At 39.9% G+C, this 13,783-nt stretch overlaps 1 protein-coding gene and 1 long non-coding RNA gene across 7 annotated transcripts in view; one reads left to right on the top strand and one right to left on the bottom strand.

The window, feature by feature from the left end:
* Window positions 1-13,783, top strand: part of CRACD (capping protein inhibiting regulator of actin dynamics) — a 125,177-nt gene that overhangs the window by 28,557 nt on the left and 82,837 nt on the right. The window lies entirely within an intron of this gene.
* LOC121069257 overlaps window positions 1-13,783 on the bottom strand; it is a 29,076-nt gene that overhangs the window by 8,735 nt on the left and 6,558 nt on the right. The gene's annotated exons all lie outside the window — the stretch shown is intronic.

The raw sequence follows: 13,783 nt of genomic DNA, 5'->3' as shown, positions 1-13,783 counted from the left end.
CAAGTATTGCTCTTTAGCAAATTATTTCTTGTGAAACTTCACTGTTTTACTCTAGCATGTATAATTTGTTTTTGGAGACTGTGGTCCTTTGGTGATTAGTGGGTGTCTGTGTGTACATTTTAGAAGAAATGTGTTACCAGAAGTATAGTGTACTTGTTGTCCAATTCAGGAAACTTTCATAGAAGTCTGTGCATTGCTGACAGTCAATGAGATATTATATTACACCAAGAAAGGACTTTTCTCTGTTTTGGCAGTACATTGGACTTGACAAAAATAAAAATTGACTATTCCTTTCACCATACATATGGTAGAATAATTCTCCATCTCCTGGTATGCACAAAACTTATCCCAGTAAATAAAAGTGTGTTGCTTGCCATTGCTTTTTTTTAATTATTTTTTTTCTGTCCCCATTGAATATTTCTTCAGTATTTCATAATGCTGACTTTATTGCTTCTGTAGAAAAGGAAAAAAAAAAATGACTCTTGTCCATCCAACATAGTTATAGCCAGCACAAAATCTGTGCATAGACCGTCAATGTGAAATATTCTCCCTGGGATATGTTGGATGAAGTCCTGCCTTCATTTAAATTGGTGGGAGTTTTGCCACTTACTTCAGTTGGACCAGGATTTTTCTCAGCATGTGCCATTTAAAGAATACTGAAAAATTCGGAGTAATTTTGGTGGACCAGATGGTTGCGTTTAAACCTCTGATGGTACAAAAGTAATTCATTTAACTTTCTGGCACTAGGCCTGCGTCTTTTCAAGCTGGGAAATAATGTCTGGACTTAAAGCTTGAACTATTATAATAAAATGGGGAAAGTGGACTAATATGGCAAAGTAATGGTGTTAAATTGGAAACTATTAGCCACTTCAGAAAACAATGACAATTCACAGTGACAGTCAGGTTTTTGTTCCCGGTAATGTGTTGCTTGCCATTGACAGACAAATCAAGTCAGAAGATCATTTTATGGGGCAACTGATTGAGCATTTCCAAAGTATGTTTTTTTGTTTGTTTGTTTGTTTTGTTTTGTTTTGTTTTGTTTTAAGTATAGACATGACTGCAAAGTGATGCCAATTGCTTGGCTGTAACAGATTTAGAAAGTAATGTTTTGTACTGAAACAGTGCATAAAGGCGTAAGGTCAGCAAATACAACAGCTTTTAATTAATTTCTCCTTTGCACGTGTATCTTAATTTTACTACCCCAGATGAGCTAGTTTTTAATGCAACAAAATGCTTGAGGGTCATTGATTTTAAGCGTAATCATCTTGTAAAAATAAGACACGTGCCCAGGATTTGTTTCAGCTTCCTTGCCACGTGCCAGAAGTTTAACCTTAAGCAATGACTAGGGGGACTGTCACTGAATCTCTTTGCCCCAGAGGCTCCATGATTAATCTAAAAACATATATATGATGTCGTAGTGGAGTACAGAGTGACTTATGAAGTTGGTTTCCAGAAGCCCAGGAAGAGCAGAGCCCCTTCCCACCTTGATACAGATGCGCTACTCTTGAGTACTCTTGAGACTTACTTCGAGATTTACTTTACTTATAAGATGCTTCAAAGAAAGATCAGGTAGTCTCTTCCCAAAATTCCACAAAGAACTACAGCAGAAATCCTCTCATCTGAGATTTCATACTGTTGATATTGTTTGGTTAAAATTAAGGTAAAAATGTACTTTGTTTCTGCAAGGACCAACCAGCTTAAAAATGATGTAAAATGCTCATGGTATTCTGCTCAATATGTAAAAATCACATAGAAGCCAAGCCAATAGTAATGTACCTCACTTAATCGGGGCATGCTTAATAAGAAAATCTGTTTAATTGGGCTACCTTCCAGAGAAACTGTTTAGGCTGAGCCTGAACGGAAACCACTGCTGCTTAAGTGGAACATTATGAGCAGAAAAAATCATCTAAATGGGGGTGTGTTTGGCTAGGGACATTGTGTAGCAATAATTAACCGTGTGTTTAAATAGATATGAAACTTAGCACTCTTCTTAAATAAAGAAATTGACAAACACAGATTAAGCCCTCCTGAGGCTTTGCCCTTAAAACTCGTGGGCTTTTGGCATTGTAAACCAATGGTGGCCAGCAACTAAATACTACACAGTCTTCATTTCCCTGCTGCTTCCCTGGCCAGCGTCCTTCTGCTTGCAAGGCTGTACCCACAAATTGTTTTAGTCAAGCGACAGTCATTGCATCTCTCCCATGTGATGCTCTGATCATGGTTATTACGTCATAAGCTGTCTTGAAGCTTCCACCCAGTTCTGTTCTGCCGGAAGCTCTGCAACTCATTTCAGTGGCAACAAGAATAAGCAGATGACTGAGCAAGTATCCTTTTAACTCTTGTGTTGGGCTTCTGTTCAAATCTGACACTTCCAGTCTGCATATATCTGTCTCCTGAAATGCATTTTAAAATGCACTTATCTCAGTGACAGATTCATTTCCTGTTTCTCAAGGAACTTGTTCCAAACGATGCTGTACTTCTTGTGTTGAGCACTGGGTCTCTTTGGTGCATTACAATTGTCCCCAAAACACTGATCTCTCTGAGCTGCAAAATGGATCTGCATATCTTACTTGGGAATGTTATTCTGTGGGCCTCAACCACATATTAAGACACAGGATTTTGCCTTCCTTGAGATACTGCCTTTCTTTTTCCATAACATCCTACTTCGTTTTCATCTAATGTGCTTTGGACTTCCAGGAATTAGAGAAGGGACTCTCTATATGTAAGCTGGCATGCGAGGTTCCTTTAGGCAGCCAAACAAAGGGTGATCTGTGCCCTAGCAGACTTGGGAAATGCAACACAGAGGCTCAGTGGCAGGGAAGCCGGGCAGCAAACAGTGATCGATGTGTTGGTATTGCCCAGGACATAGTCCAGCTCTGCCACTCTGGAGAATGTTGTCTGGATCCACCATGCCCTTCGAGATCCAGCTGCAGTAGGGATGAGATGAAAGACTAAATGGCTGCCCTCCTTTTCCATAAAGGGAAGAATGACTTGATTCATAGAAAGAAAGAATTTTAAGGAAGTAGTATTAGAAAGATGGGTGCTCCTGCTTCTGAGTGTAAATCTTTCAGCACGTTTTAGATGCCTGCAGTGGTAGCCAGGGAGAATCTGCAATTGTTTGCTGCTCACCCTGTAGAAAGGAAAAAAGGATTAAGAAGACATAACAGGGTGCTGTGGGGGTTTAATTTTGTAATAACAATTGATGTTGTTTATTTACCAATGTCTTAACTGATATTTCTATTTCTAACCTTCTTTTCTAACCATAAGAAACACTTAAGAGGGAAGGGGTCCATCAGGTCCAAACTGAAGGACCTTTCCAAGAGGCTGGATTTTAAAAAGCATATCAAATGCTTTAAAAATTGCCCCAAGCTGGGATTCCCCACTGACAGTGCTCCAAGGAGAGCTGCATCACTCTGGGTGTGAAAGCCTCTGTTTAATTCTGCTCCTTAGCAGTTCCTTCAGATGAACTGCAGATGGAAAGCCCCAGAAACAGGGAAGATGACATATTATTCTTGACTGAAGTGCAAGGACCTCAATGACATTGAAAACAGAAGATAAATAAATGCTGAACTATATGAAGTGAGGAAACAAGAACTGGCCTGTGCTCATCAATAGATTGCTTTTCTAAAGAAAACTCTTAGGTAAAGGTTATTGTCTCCAATATTGAAATCAGTAACATAAAATTAAAATTTGGTTTCTTTTGCATGATCTGGAATCACTAAAAATATCTGTTGGGTTTTTATTTTTTAGGAAAGCATCGCTGTCACAGAGTTGTATTTTCCTTCTCCAAGCGAATGTGGGTGTATGTGAATACGTAATGCAATTAATTACCCACAGTGGATGACATTTCTTTTCTTTATGGTGCTGAAATAGAAGTCAATTATCACTCTAAAATAGCTTGACTTTCTAGCCTTCAAACAAATAGAGAAGAATATAGATTTTGCACGTGATGACTGTACTCTGTGAAATTCTTTCCCCTGCATGCGTTTCCTCTCTTTCATGTTATTACAGCAAATAACAGAACATTATAGGGAACGATGGATTGGCTTGATACAGAGCCCCAGGAGATGGGAAGAGTCTAGTTTCCCTGACCAGGTTCTGGTGGAGCAGCTAAGAATCATGTTACTTGGCTTACTTGGTAAGAGAAGAACAGAAAAGCTGTCTGAATAAGCTACTTCTGAGGTTCAAAATATGCATCAGAGCAAGACTAAGACATTCTACCTTGCAGTAAGTGCATATGCAAAGAATATGAGTTGGTTTAGTTGTGTGCAATGGATGGTAAAAGTCTGAAGGCAGAGTGGTCAACTGTAGAAGGGATTTTCTTGCTGCTCAGGGAAGCATTGGGCTGTCACGTACAGGGGAGTTTTGGCCTTTTGCCCTGCTATATGACTGGCAACATGATCCATCATTTTGCCAGTTTGGGCGTGTTTGCCAAGAAAATGGTACATGTTTATTCAATATAGTAATATAGTTGGGATTACTGGTGATTCTTTTACAAAGCTGTTCGAATTCCAGCCTTTGCTAGAAGACATCTATACTTGTATTTTTTGGTGTTTGTTTCTTTGTTTTTTCCTCTAAGCTTCATGTTTTCAATGCATGACTCAGATACTACTATGTAGGAATAATTTGGGTTTCAATATGAGTGGCATTTTGCCTTCCTTAGCCTTTGAGTTGTAGCCCTCTCCTGTGATGGGTATTTAAGCCATGTATTGCTTTCATAAACATATTATATTGCATCCTTGAAAATGGTCACAGGCATCTTGCTTCCAGTTATTGTGTGGGTTTTATTGTTGTTTTTGTTGTTGTCATCCCCCTCTCTCCCCCAAATTCTTATATTTTTGTAGGTTGGAGGGAAAATTTTGTTTCTATTTTCCCCATAACCACTGGGTCCTACCGAACATTGGAAACCAATTGGTTCTTATTCAAACTCTGCCTGTTATCTTATTTTTTTTATTATTTTTTTTAATGCCATTTACATCTCTGATGTATTTCTAGAGAAAACTTCCCCCCTTTTTGCTTTAGTTTTACCAGACAGAATCTGGGATTCCTGTGCTGTTGTCCCACTGTGCGGTGGCAGAACAGACATATACATAAAGATTTTGGCTGGCACTGAGTTATCCCACTCCAGAACCTACAGCAGCAGCTCTGCGCCTCAGCTGACAAGCCTTACTGAGAGCATATGGCTGTGCTGATGCAACTCTGCTTTTAGGATGTGAGGTGGTGTATTCATGCAGGAGACACAGCAGCAGCTTGAGGATATATTCTCCTGAAAATAATTAGGCTGCTAATATGAGGAAGAGGTTTGATTCCTTTCTTGTTGCATCACCTTTTAAATGCTTAAGTCCATTGTGGCTAGTAATCCTTCCTTGCAATTTAAGGATTAGTGGTGTGGCCACACTGGAGTTTCATAGCTGAACCCAAACTGCTGCTAACCTGAATGATTTGCTAAGCAGTGCTTAAAGCTGTGAGCACGCAGCAGTTAAAGCTCGTGTACGGGACAACAGCACCAGGATTTGGAGATCACATCCAATGTGTTCTTGCAGCTCGTGACAACATATACAAGCAGAACATCTTTAACTGCTACAAGATCACTCTGTTCTCTCCCAAAGCAGAAGCCTGTATTGCTTGTGCGCTGCCACCCACTCAGCCAGGAATCTGTTCCTCCACTGTTGTTTTTTCCTTCTTTCTCTTTTAAAATATAATGTCTGCCACTAGAGAAAATGCCCAGTCAATGGCTGTTTCAGAACAGATTAACTGATGAAACTCTCTCAACTAGGGGATCCTGCTTAAGGGAGAGGTGAAGTTTGATCCAAAGTTTGGGTTCATTCCCAATTTCTAGATCATAGTCTTTGATTCTTCTCATGAGCAAATCCCAGACCCTCAAGCCTCCCACAGTTTGGGGTATTCAGCCTCTGCCTTTAATAGCTGCAGCTGAAAATTTCCTGGAGTTCATTCATTTGGGCAGTAAAAATGCTTAAGATAGTCTTGCTTCACACTGCTCAGAATCCCAAGAATCAAAGAAAATGCATTATTCTTTTAAAGGGCTGTTCATTGCACAAGACGTGGGTTCAGCTTTATTTGCTTACAGACTTTACGTAGATGACAGGGAATGTGCAGAATCTATTTAAAATGTGCTCAAGAGAGCAAAGGAGAATGGAACTGGATGCACAAAAACCAAATACAGCTCCTGCATAACCATCTTTCTGCTCGAGAAGTTACTTAGATTTTAATGGAGGGTTTCCCCTATTGCTGTTTGGCCATCAGTGGCACTGCAAGCCCTCAGACTCCAGAAGTCTTGGGAAGCCCAGGAAAGGCTGACATTTCAGGCTCTTCTCAACAACATGCTAGATTCATTTATGTAGAAAAACACAGATACACCATATCAGAGCTGTATGCTGTTACACTAAGAAATACTACTGCAATAATGTCCTCGCGTCCAGCAGCTTATGGAGAGACATGGAACCAGCACAGTTTGGGGCAGTTCATTTCCACGTTGTTTGTGAAGGGCATAAGAGGTAATGCTATCTAACAAGTGTTTCATTGAAAAGTTGGAAGTGCTTTAAGAAGGTCTGTGGTTCACTGGCTTGTGAGCAAAGAAACTCAATGTTGCTACACATGCTTTATATTTCTTACTTACTGTCAACAACTGTCTTTGGCCACAAGCATCATCAGAAAGCTCAGGGACTACTGTTTGGGAACACTGATCTATCTTAGAAAAGGAGATGTTAATATGTGACTCAAGATGAAAATAAGCACGTGAGTGCAGACATTTGCTAGGTGTTAGTACAGAAGCAGTATAATGTATTAAAATTCTAATGACACCTGAAATCTGTTATTATTTGTACTCTTGGCAGAAGGTGATGTGCTAGTTTTAAAATGTAATGAGTCAACCGAATTAGTGGTTTGCCAAAAAGTACAAATCCTGAGCATTTGTATTGGGTTTACGTGGCAAGGGATTGGTAGCGGGGGGCTGCAGGGGTGGCCTCTGTGAGCAGAGCCCAGCAGCTGCCCCATGTCAGATCAGAGCCAGCTCCAGCCAGCTCCAAAAGGGACCTGCTGCTGGCCAGAGCTGAGCCAGGGAGCGATGCTGGGTGGGCCTCTGGGAGAGCGGATTTAACAAAGGGAAAAACTGCTGTGCAACAGCAGCTGGGAGACAGGAGTGAGAAAATGTGAGAGAACCAGCCCTGCAGAGTGCAGAAAGAGGGCAGGAGGTGCTCCAGGCGTGTAGCAGCAGTTCCCCTGCAGCCTGTGGAGAGGTCCCTGGTGGAGGGGCAGAGTGACCGTGAAGGAGCGGTGGAGACAAAGTGACAGGGACTGATCGCAGCCCCCTTTCCCCTGTGCTGCTCGGGGGGAGGAGGTAGAAGATGGTGGATGGGAGGGAGGTGGTTTTAGTTTGCTTTTAGTTTCTCACTGTTCTAGTCTGCTAGTGATAGGCAATAAATTATATTCACCTCCCCATGCTGAGTCTGTTTTGCCAGTGACAATAATTGGTGAGTGACCTTATCCCAACCCTTGAGCCCTTTCCATCGTATTTTCTCCCCCATTTTCCTTTGAGGAAGGGAGAGTGAGAGAAAAGTGTGGTGGAAATTTAGCTGCCCACCAGGGTGAAACCACCGCCTCTGAGATGTGGAGATCTGGGTGTAATGCTTCTTCTGATGTCTTTTGGGCAAGTGATTAAAAACCTGCTCAGCATCCTGAAAAAGGTCTTACCATTTGGAAATGTTATTTTCCTGATCTGCAAACTGCCTGTTTGCTGGCTGCTAGCCACCAAGACAGTTAAGAATCCTCTTTGAGAGCAGCAGGTCTGTTGCATTTATTTTTCTATTATCAAACTATCTGCAGGTGGTTGGAAGCTACTGGGGGAAACTATTGGGAAATTTGTTTTTGCCCTGCCTTCCCCCAAAATGATGACAGTACTACAGCAAGGCAAGGCTTTATCTGTATCACAGCCTAGGGGAGTAGATGTTATTCTTGTTTCTTAGAAGTGGCAAACTTCATAGCACAAATACAATCTAAAATGCAGCACCTAGATGAAGAATATTATTTTCTCTTTAATGCACTGTAATAGACCCATTCATGAACGCTGTTCTGCTTTTATTTATATGTTGCTCTGTTAGAATTGTTGATTGCTGACTCTCATAAAAGATTTGCTTTCGTCTAGGAGGAAGTCCTGAATCTTTAGTGGTAATTAATATGTCAGAAGAAAATGTAGAGGCTTCTAAAAATGGTTTCCTGCTGAAATGCGTAGGCATAGGTTAATCATTATTAACCTATATATAGCACTGAAGGCATCTAAGGTGACTCACTACATCCTAGTACCCTTTTAATATTTAATGCTAAAGGGTCAAAGGTTTGCCATTCTAATTCTGTCTTGATAACAGATCCTTCAGACACCAGAGAGTGTCCGGAGTGTTACGAGAAAAGAAATAGCATGCTAAAGTCTATACCCCTCAGAAGTTCAGCAACTTCACTACAAGATAGCTGAGCACTTAGTAGAGGCCAATATCTAGCTTGTAATTAGGCGTGAACGGTTATTTGTGATTTAGATAATCTCACCAGAGATAAATTTCCCCATGTTTTCTGACATTAGGTACTTTTTATACCATTCTGAACTTAGGTGCTTTCTGAAAGTTGTAATACCTTACAGCTCATGATACAGAGCTGAACATTTGGAACGAGAAGACTTTGATCATAACATGCTTCACTTCTTGCAGTGCTGTGACTGCTTCCTGCCTCCAGTATGGTACACATCCTGGTTCTACTGCCGTCTGTCAGAGCAGTTCAGAGGTGATCCTGGTGATCTTATCACCTTTGAAACAGCCTTGTGCAGGAGTTGCCAGTGTCACACCTTGCGATTTGAGGGCAACTCTTGGCTGAGGACCTCTTCATAAGAGTGTGCAAGTACCTTGTAAAGTCACCAAGTTTCATTAGTCCTCTGCTAGGCTCCACCAAAGCTGAAAGGTAGCTTGATGCTTCCTCCGTTCATCTGACACAGCACAAGATTCAGCTCAAGATGTTTCTGTGTTCTATTTTCCACAGTGTTACCATGGGGGTGATGAAATAAATGCCCTGTTGCCCAAGCTGTACAAGATCAAATCAGTAATGAAGATAGGAGAGTGATTTATTTCAGTCACAGAAAGAACTGACTTTCTCATCAGAAGCAAGCTTTACAGTAACCTACAAATCATATCCCAAGCATTTACCTGGTATATTTCTCACATTAGTAATTTCAATTACAGCACACAGTCATTTGACAGGTTTTTGACACACAGTTTAGAGACACTTTTAAATTTATCGGAGGCTAAAGGCCCTCCTTATCTGATCCAGCTCAATCCAAATCCTTTCTGGGAGCAGCACAGCCCACACAGCATTGCAGTGAGGACAGACTGGAAGTGCTTGTGAAAGCAGATGGTTCAGTGGGCCGTGTTTGATTTGTAGGCATGCAGCTCATGTGAGCATGAAATATTTAATTTGGGAGCTATTCTAGTTTAAGCAGTCTTACATAGGTGTTGTTTTTAAGTGCTGTGGTTCCTACTGTGTTTCCAGTAATAATGATGAATGTGATTGTGCAAATTCCTTAAAATTATTAGTACAACTGGGGACTTCTGCCCAGACAGCTGCTTTCAGGCACAGCTATCATGTTAATTAAAATTAATTCAAGATGAGGTGACAAAGGTGCCTTGCTTCTGGACCAAAATAGGAACATTGATATCTCCATCCTGCCAAGGTGAGCTTGTAACCTCTAGAGCTGAAGGCGATGGAAACTCATGGGAATTATTTTGTATGAAAAAATTAATTACTCTTACTTAGAACTGGAAATAAGTCAAACTTAAAGCACTTAGGAAAACCGTGGAATGGTAAGTACTTTAGCAACAGTAAATGTTTTGGAAAAGATTTAGTTCAGAAAGCAGAGAGGGGTTCATCTTGTATGAATAGAGACATTTTGACCTCTAGTGTCCTTTCTTTTCCTTTCTCTTGGCCTTTCTTCCCCACCAATCTTCAAGCACTAGGTAAAATGGAATATAGATCTATTTTTGTTGGTTTTGTTTTGTTTTAAAAAAGTTTACAAAATGAAATCCTATCGTAACTTTGGCTCTTTTTCATCTCAAAATTGAGAGGGATTAGAGCAGAACTTAAGTTATGTTTCATTTTGTTTTGATTTTTGAGGAGCACTGCAGGCAAATTTGCAGAATGAATGAAGTGAGTCTGGAATGAATGATTTTCTCTAGACTGGATTCTATGTAGTGAGTGATACACAAGCACCACACTGAATAATGAGAATAAAAATGAGCACTTTAAAACAAGCACTCTTCATGTTACAGCCCTCAGGTTGCTAGAGTATTAATGGTGTGATGTAGTGCTGGACAGTGGCGTTCCTCTGAGGAGTTTTCAACTGCATAGACCTAGGGCTCCTTTTCAAATATCAAACCTACCTCCTCACCTGCACATCTGTGACATGTTCCCTCAACTGTGTCCATGGAACTGCTCATCTCTTTCCGTCGTTTATACACAAAAAAACAACAACCTAGGTCAGCAATTAAACAAGAGTTTTGCAGTTTGCCTTATAAGCACTATGGTAACTGGTTTGGAGGGGAGACAGGAAAAAAATTTAAATAATTGAATGTTCCTGGTGTTCTCTTGGGGCTCCTCCTGGCCCTGCAGCTTGTCGCCATCTCTGTGCTGGAGGTTGTCTACCTGCTTGGTCATACTCCAGCTGAAGGGAGGCATCAAGTCTGCCAGGGTAGAAGTGAGCAGCTGGTGAGGGAGGAGAGAATGGACCTGTTAAAGCAAGAAAAGATTAGGCAGTTATCATATGCCAAAATAAGTAATAACTGAACGACATCCTAACAACCTAGGTTTAGGCATTGCAACTATTTGCTCTTGTATCACTTGCCTTGTTTGGAGTTATTTCACTGTACTCTGAAAGGCATCTATGGTGTGTATTTTGACAAGATAAAACAATGAAAAAGTCTAACATGACTAGCCTTAGCAGAGAAGTCTTTTCTATGTAGCTTACTGACATTTGAGACTTGTTCAGAATCTCATAGATTTGCAATTCTAAATCCTGCTTGCCCGTAGGCTCCAAATTGCTAAACCTAGCTGCATCAGAATTAAAATTCTGTACAAAGCTACAGTAATTTGGCAAGAAGGCATCTATCACAGCCTGTTATTGTTGAATAGAGGTGATAACACCTCCTTTGCAGTTTCACACGTTCCCTTTGTTTTAGCAGTGAGCTTTCCAGAATTAGGTGGCTAATTCTGACAAGGAGACGAAGCTTTTCTGGCACAAGGAACTCAAACTAAAATACTCTGGCTGCAGCTAAATTCTTTCAAAAAGTGCAGGTTATATTTGGAGAATACTTGACTCTTTTCTTAATGCATTTGATTGGTGCAATCCCCTAGGAGAAGTCTCCAGGGGCGAGGAAGCTTTCTAATGCACTTCTTCAAAGTCCTGTCTCTGTTAATATCCCTATGCCAAGAGAAGATATTCCATATAACCAGGAGGCTGCAATTTATAAATTAAGGACACCTAAGGGAGTAACTTCTTGTTCAGGTATAAGATACAGCTGTGTGCCTGGCATTTGTGAACATTTTGAATGCTTTCTCTTTTATGTCTATTGCAGAAAGCACATGAGAGGTATTTGTAGTTTTTTTTAATGAGGCTAAAACTGGGCACTCATATATTAAGCATATATATATATATGTTATATATAAACATATATTTTCACATATTAGCTCCAAATCAGACTACTGAAATGGACTTGTGCAATCCAGCTTCTGTCTGAAGTCTGTGAGTACATCAGCCCTGGTACATGCATGTTTACATTTCTTCTTCTCTTTTGATATAGGTTGTTATTAGTGAAAAATCTGAAATCTCCCTAACTTATGTATAGACCCTGTATGCATCAGAGGGGATGTCTTTGTCCTGTTATAATTAGTAAACAAGTTTGCAACTATTAGATTACTAACTATTAACTACCAACTATTAGAGGTTGGACTGGGTGATCTTGGAGGTCTCTTCCAACCTAGACGATTCTGTGATTCTGTGATTCTATTGGATCCTAGTTCTCAGTGCTCCAGGGCAGAGGTAGGGATTTGTCACCTGAGGATGTGTATGCCACTAAAACTCATGCCACGTCACCATTTTTCCTCAGTTCAGGAGTCTTAACATGCTCCAGGTTGAACACATTTGTTGGGCTTCACCTTTGTACTTTATTAATAAGTCCCTGTTTTCACAGTGACGGTGTATGTTTGAAACATGGCAGACTTGCTTCCTGTAAGGAAGTTAACACATTAATCCAGCACCAAGGTTGAATTTAAAGCACTGTGATCATTCAGTGATGATTGGCTTTGGCTAAAATGAAACACTTGACCTTTGTAGGAGGAAACTTTTCTCATAAAATCAATAGAGAATCTTTCTTACAAAAATAGTGGAAGCTTCATAACCTAGCAAGAAGGTTTTGCCTTTTTAATATAATTGAGAAATCTCTTGTTGTCCTGACCGAAATGTAATTCAGTGAAGTATTCTCCTTTCTGGATAAACAAACAAACAAGCAAAAACCCTAAGAATTTATTAGCATGAAACAGAGATATGTAGGCATGTAGTAATTTTCTGTAAAAGCGACTCTAAGACCTGTTAAATTTAAGAGGGTCTGGCACCCTTTCTGATTGCTTATTTTCTTGAAGGTTACCTATTAAAGTGTAAGCAGAAAACCTAAGAACTCTATAGGGAATACATTGGCATTTACCTAGAAGAGTTGCATGCCATTATTTTTGATACTATAATATATTTGGTAAGCATGACATGATTTGTTGGTTCCGTTCAAATCTTGGAAGACAAGTGTTGGCATTCATTACAGGATGGAGCCAGCACTCCTTGTAAGAATATCCGTAAAGGAGGAAGGTTACAGGAGGCCTGTGAAATTAATTGTTGTATAAACTGAGAAGTCCCAGATCTGTTAAGTGCAGGGAGGGATCCTGCTTCTGCTACCTGTGTCACATTCATTTTGTGAAAGGCTTTCGGCCATACAGATTCATCTTTTTCATTTTTATGTCCACTAATCACAAATATTGACATAATTGACAGAACACTATTAGGAAGTCCCTAATAGCATGGAAAACATTATACTGAGCAATAATGGTAAAAAATGAAGATTAATCTTGGGTAGAAGGATATGTGATATTGGTTATCTCCATGCAAGCAAAGTGTCCCTGTCCTGCCTGTGACTAGCACGTAGCAAATCCAGTGGTTCCATTTAAACCAAACCACTAAGTGTAATTGCAATTTTACACAACGTAATACAATTTAATGCAATGTAATTTGACTTGAGATAAAATTAATGCAGTAAACTTGGCCAGAGGGTTGCAATTCTATAATCTTTTAGTTTTAGTATGACATAAATTGTAGCATTTATCAATACTAATAAAATATATAGGGTTTATTCTGTAAACTAAGAATTCTATTTTTTTCCTGCTATGTAAAACAATACTATCTGTTTTAATGTACAGTTAGATGTGGACAAATTCTAATGCTTTCTACTTCTCAAGTAGAAAACAGCCAAACTGACAGCTGGGGAAGGCCATATTTTTTCTTTTATCAGCATTTCTTTTTTTGTAATCTGTCTGTGTTGCCGTTGAAAACAATCAGCTGAAGAAACCCAGGGAAACTTAGCAGTTTTCAGACTTTTTGTTTCAAAGAAGTGAACTTTTCTCCCTCTCAAGCTGTCTTTTGGTAAAGGTTTGAGTATTTTCCAGTATTTGTTCTTTTCAGCACAGAGAATCT

Source organism: Cygnus olor, chromosome 4 (assembly GCF_009769625.2).
Source record: "Cygnus olor isolate bCygOlo1 chromosome 4, bCygOlo1.pri.v2, whole genome shotgun sequence".
In the NCBI taxonomy this organism is placed as follows: Eukaryota; Metazoa; Chordata; class Aves; order Anseriformes; family Anatidae; genus Cygnus; species Cygnus olor.
The sequence above is the reverse complement of the archived record's forward strand: the minus strand, read 5'-3'. Positions and strand labels throughout refer to the sequence as shown.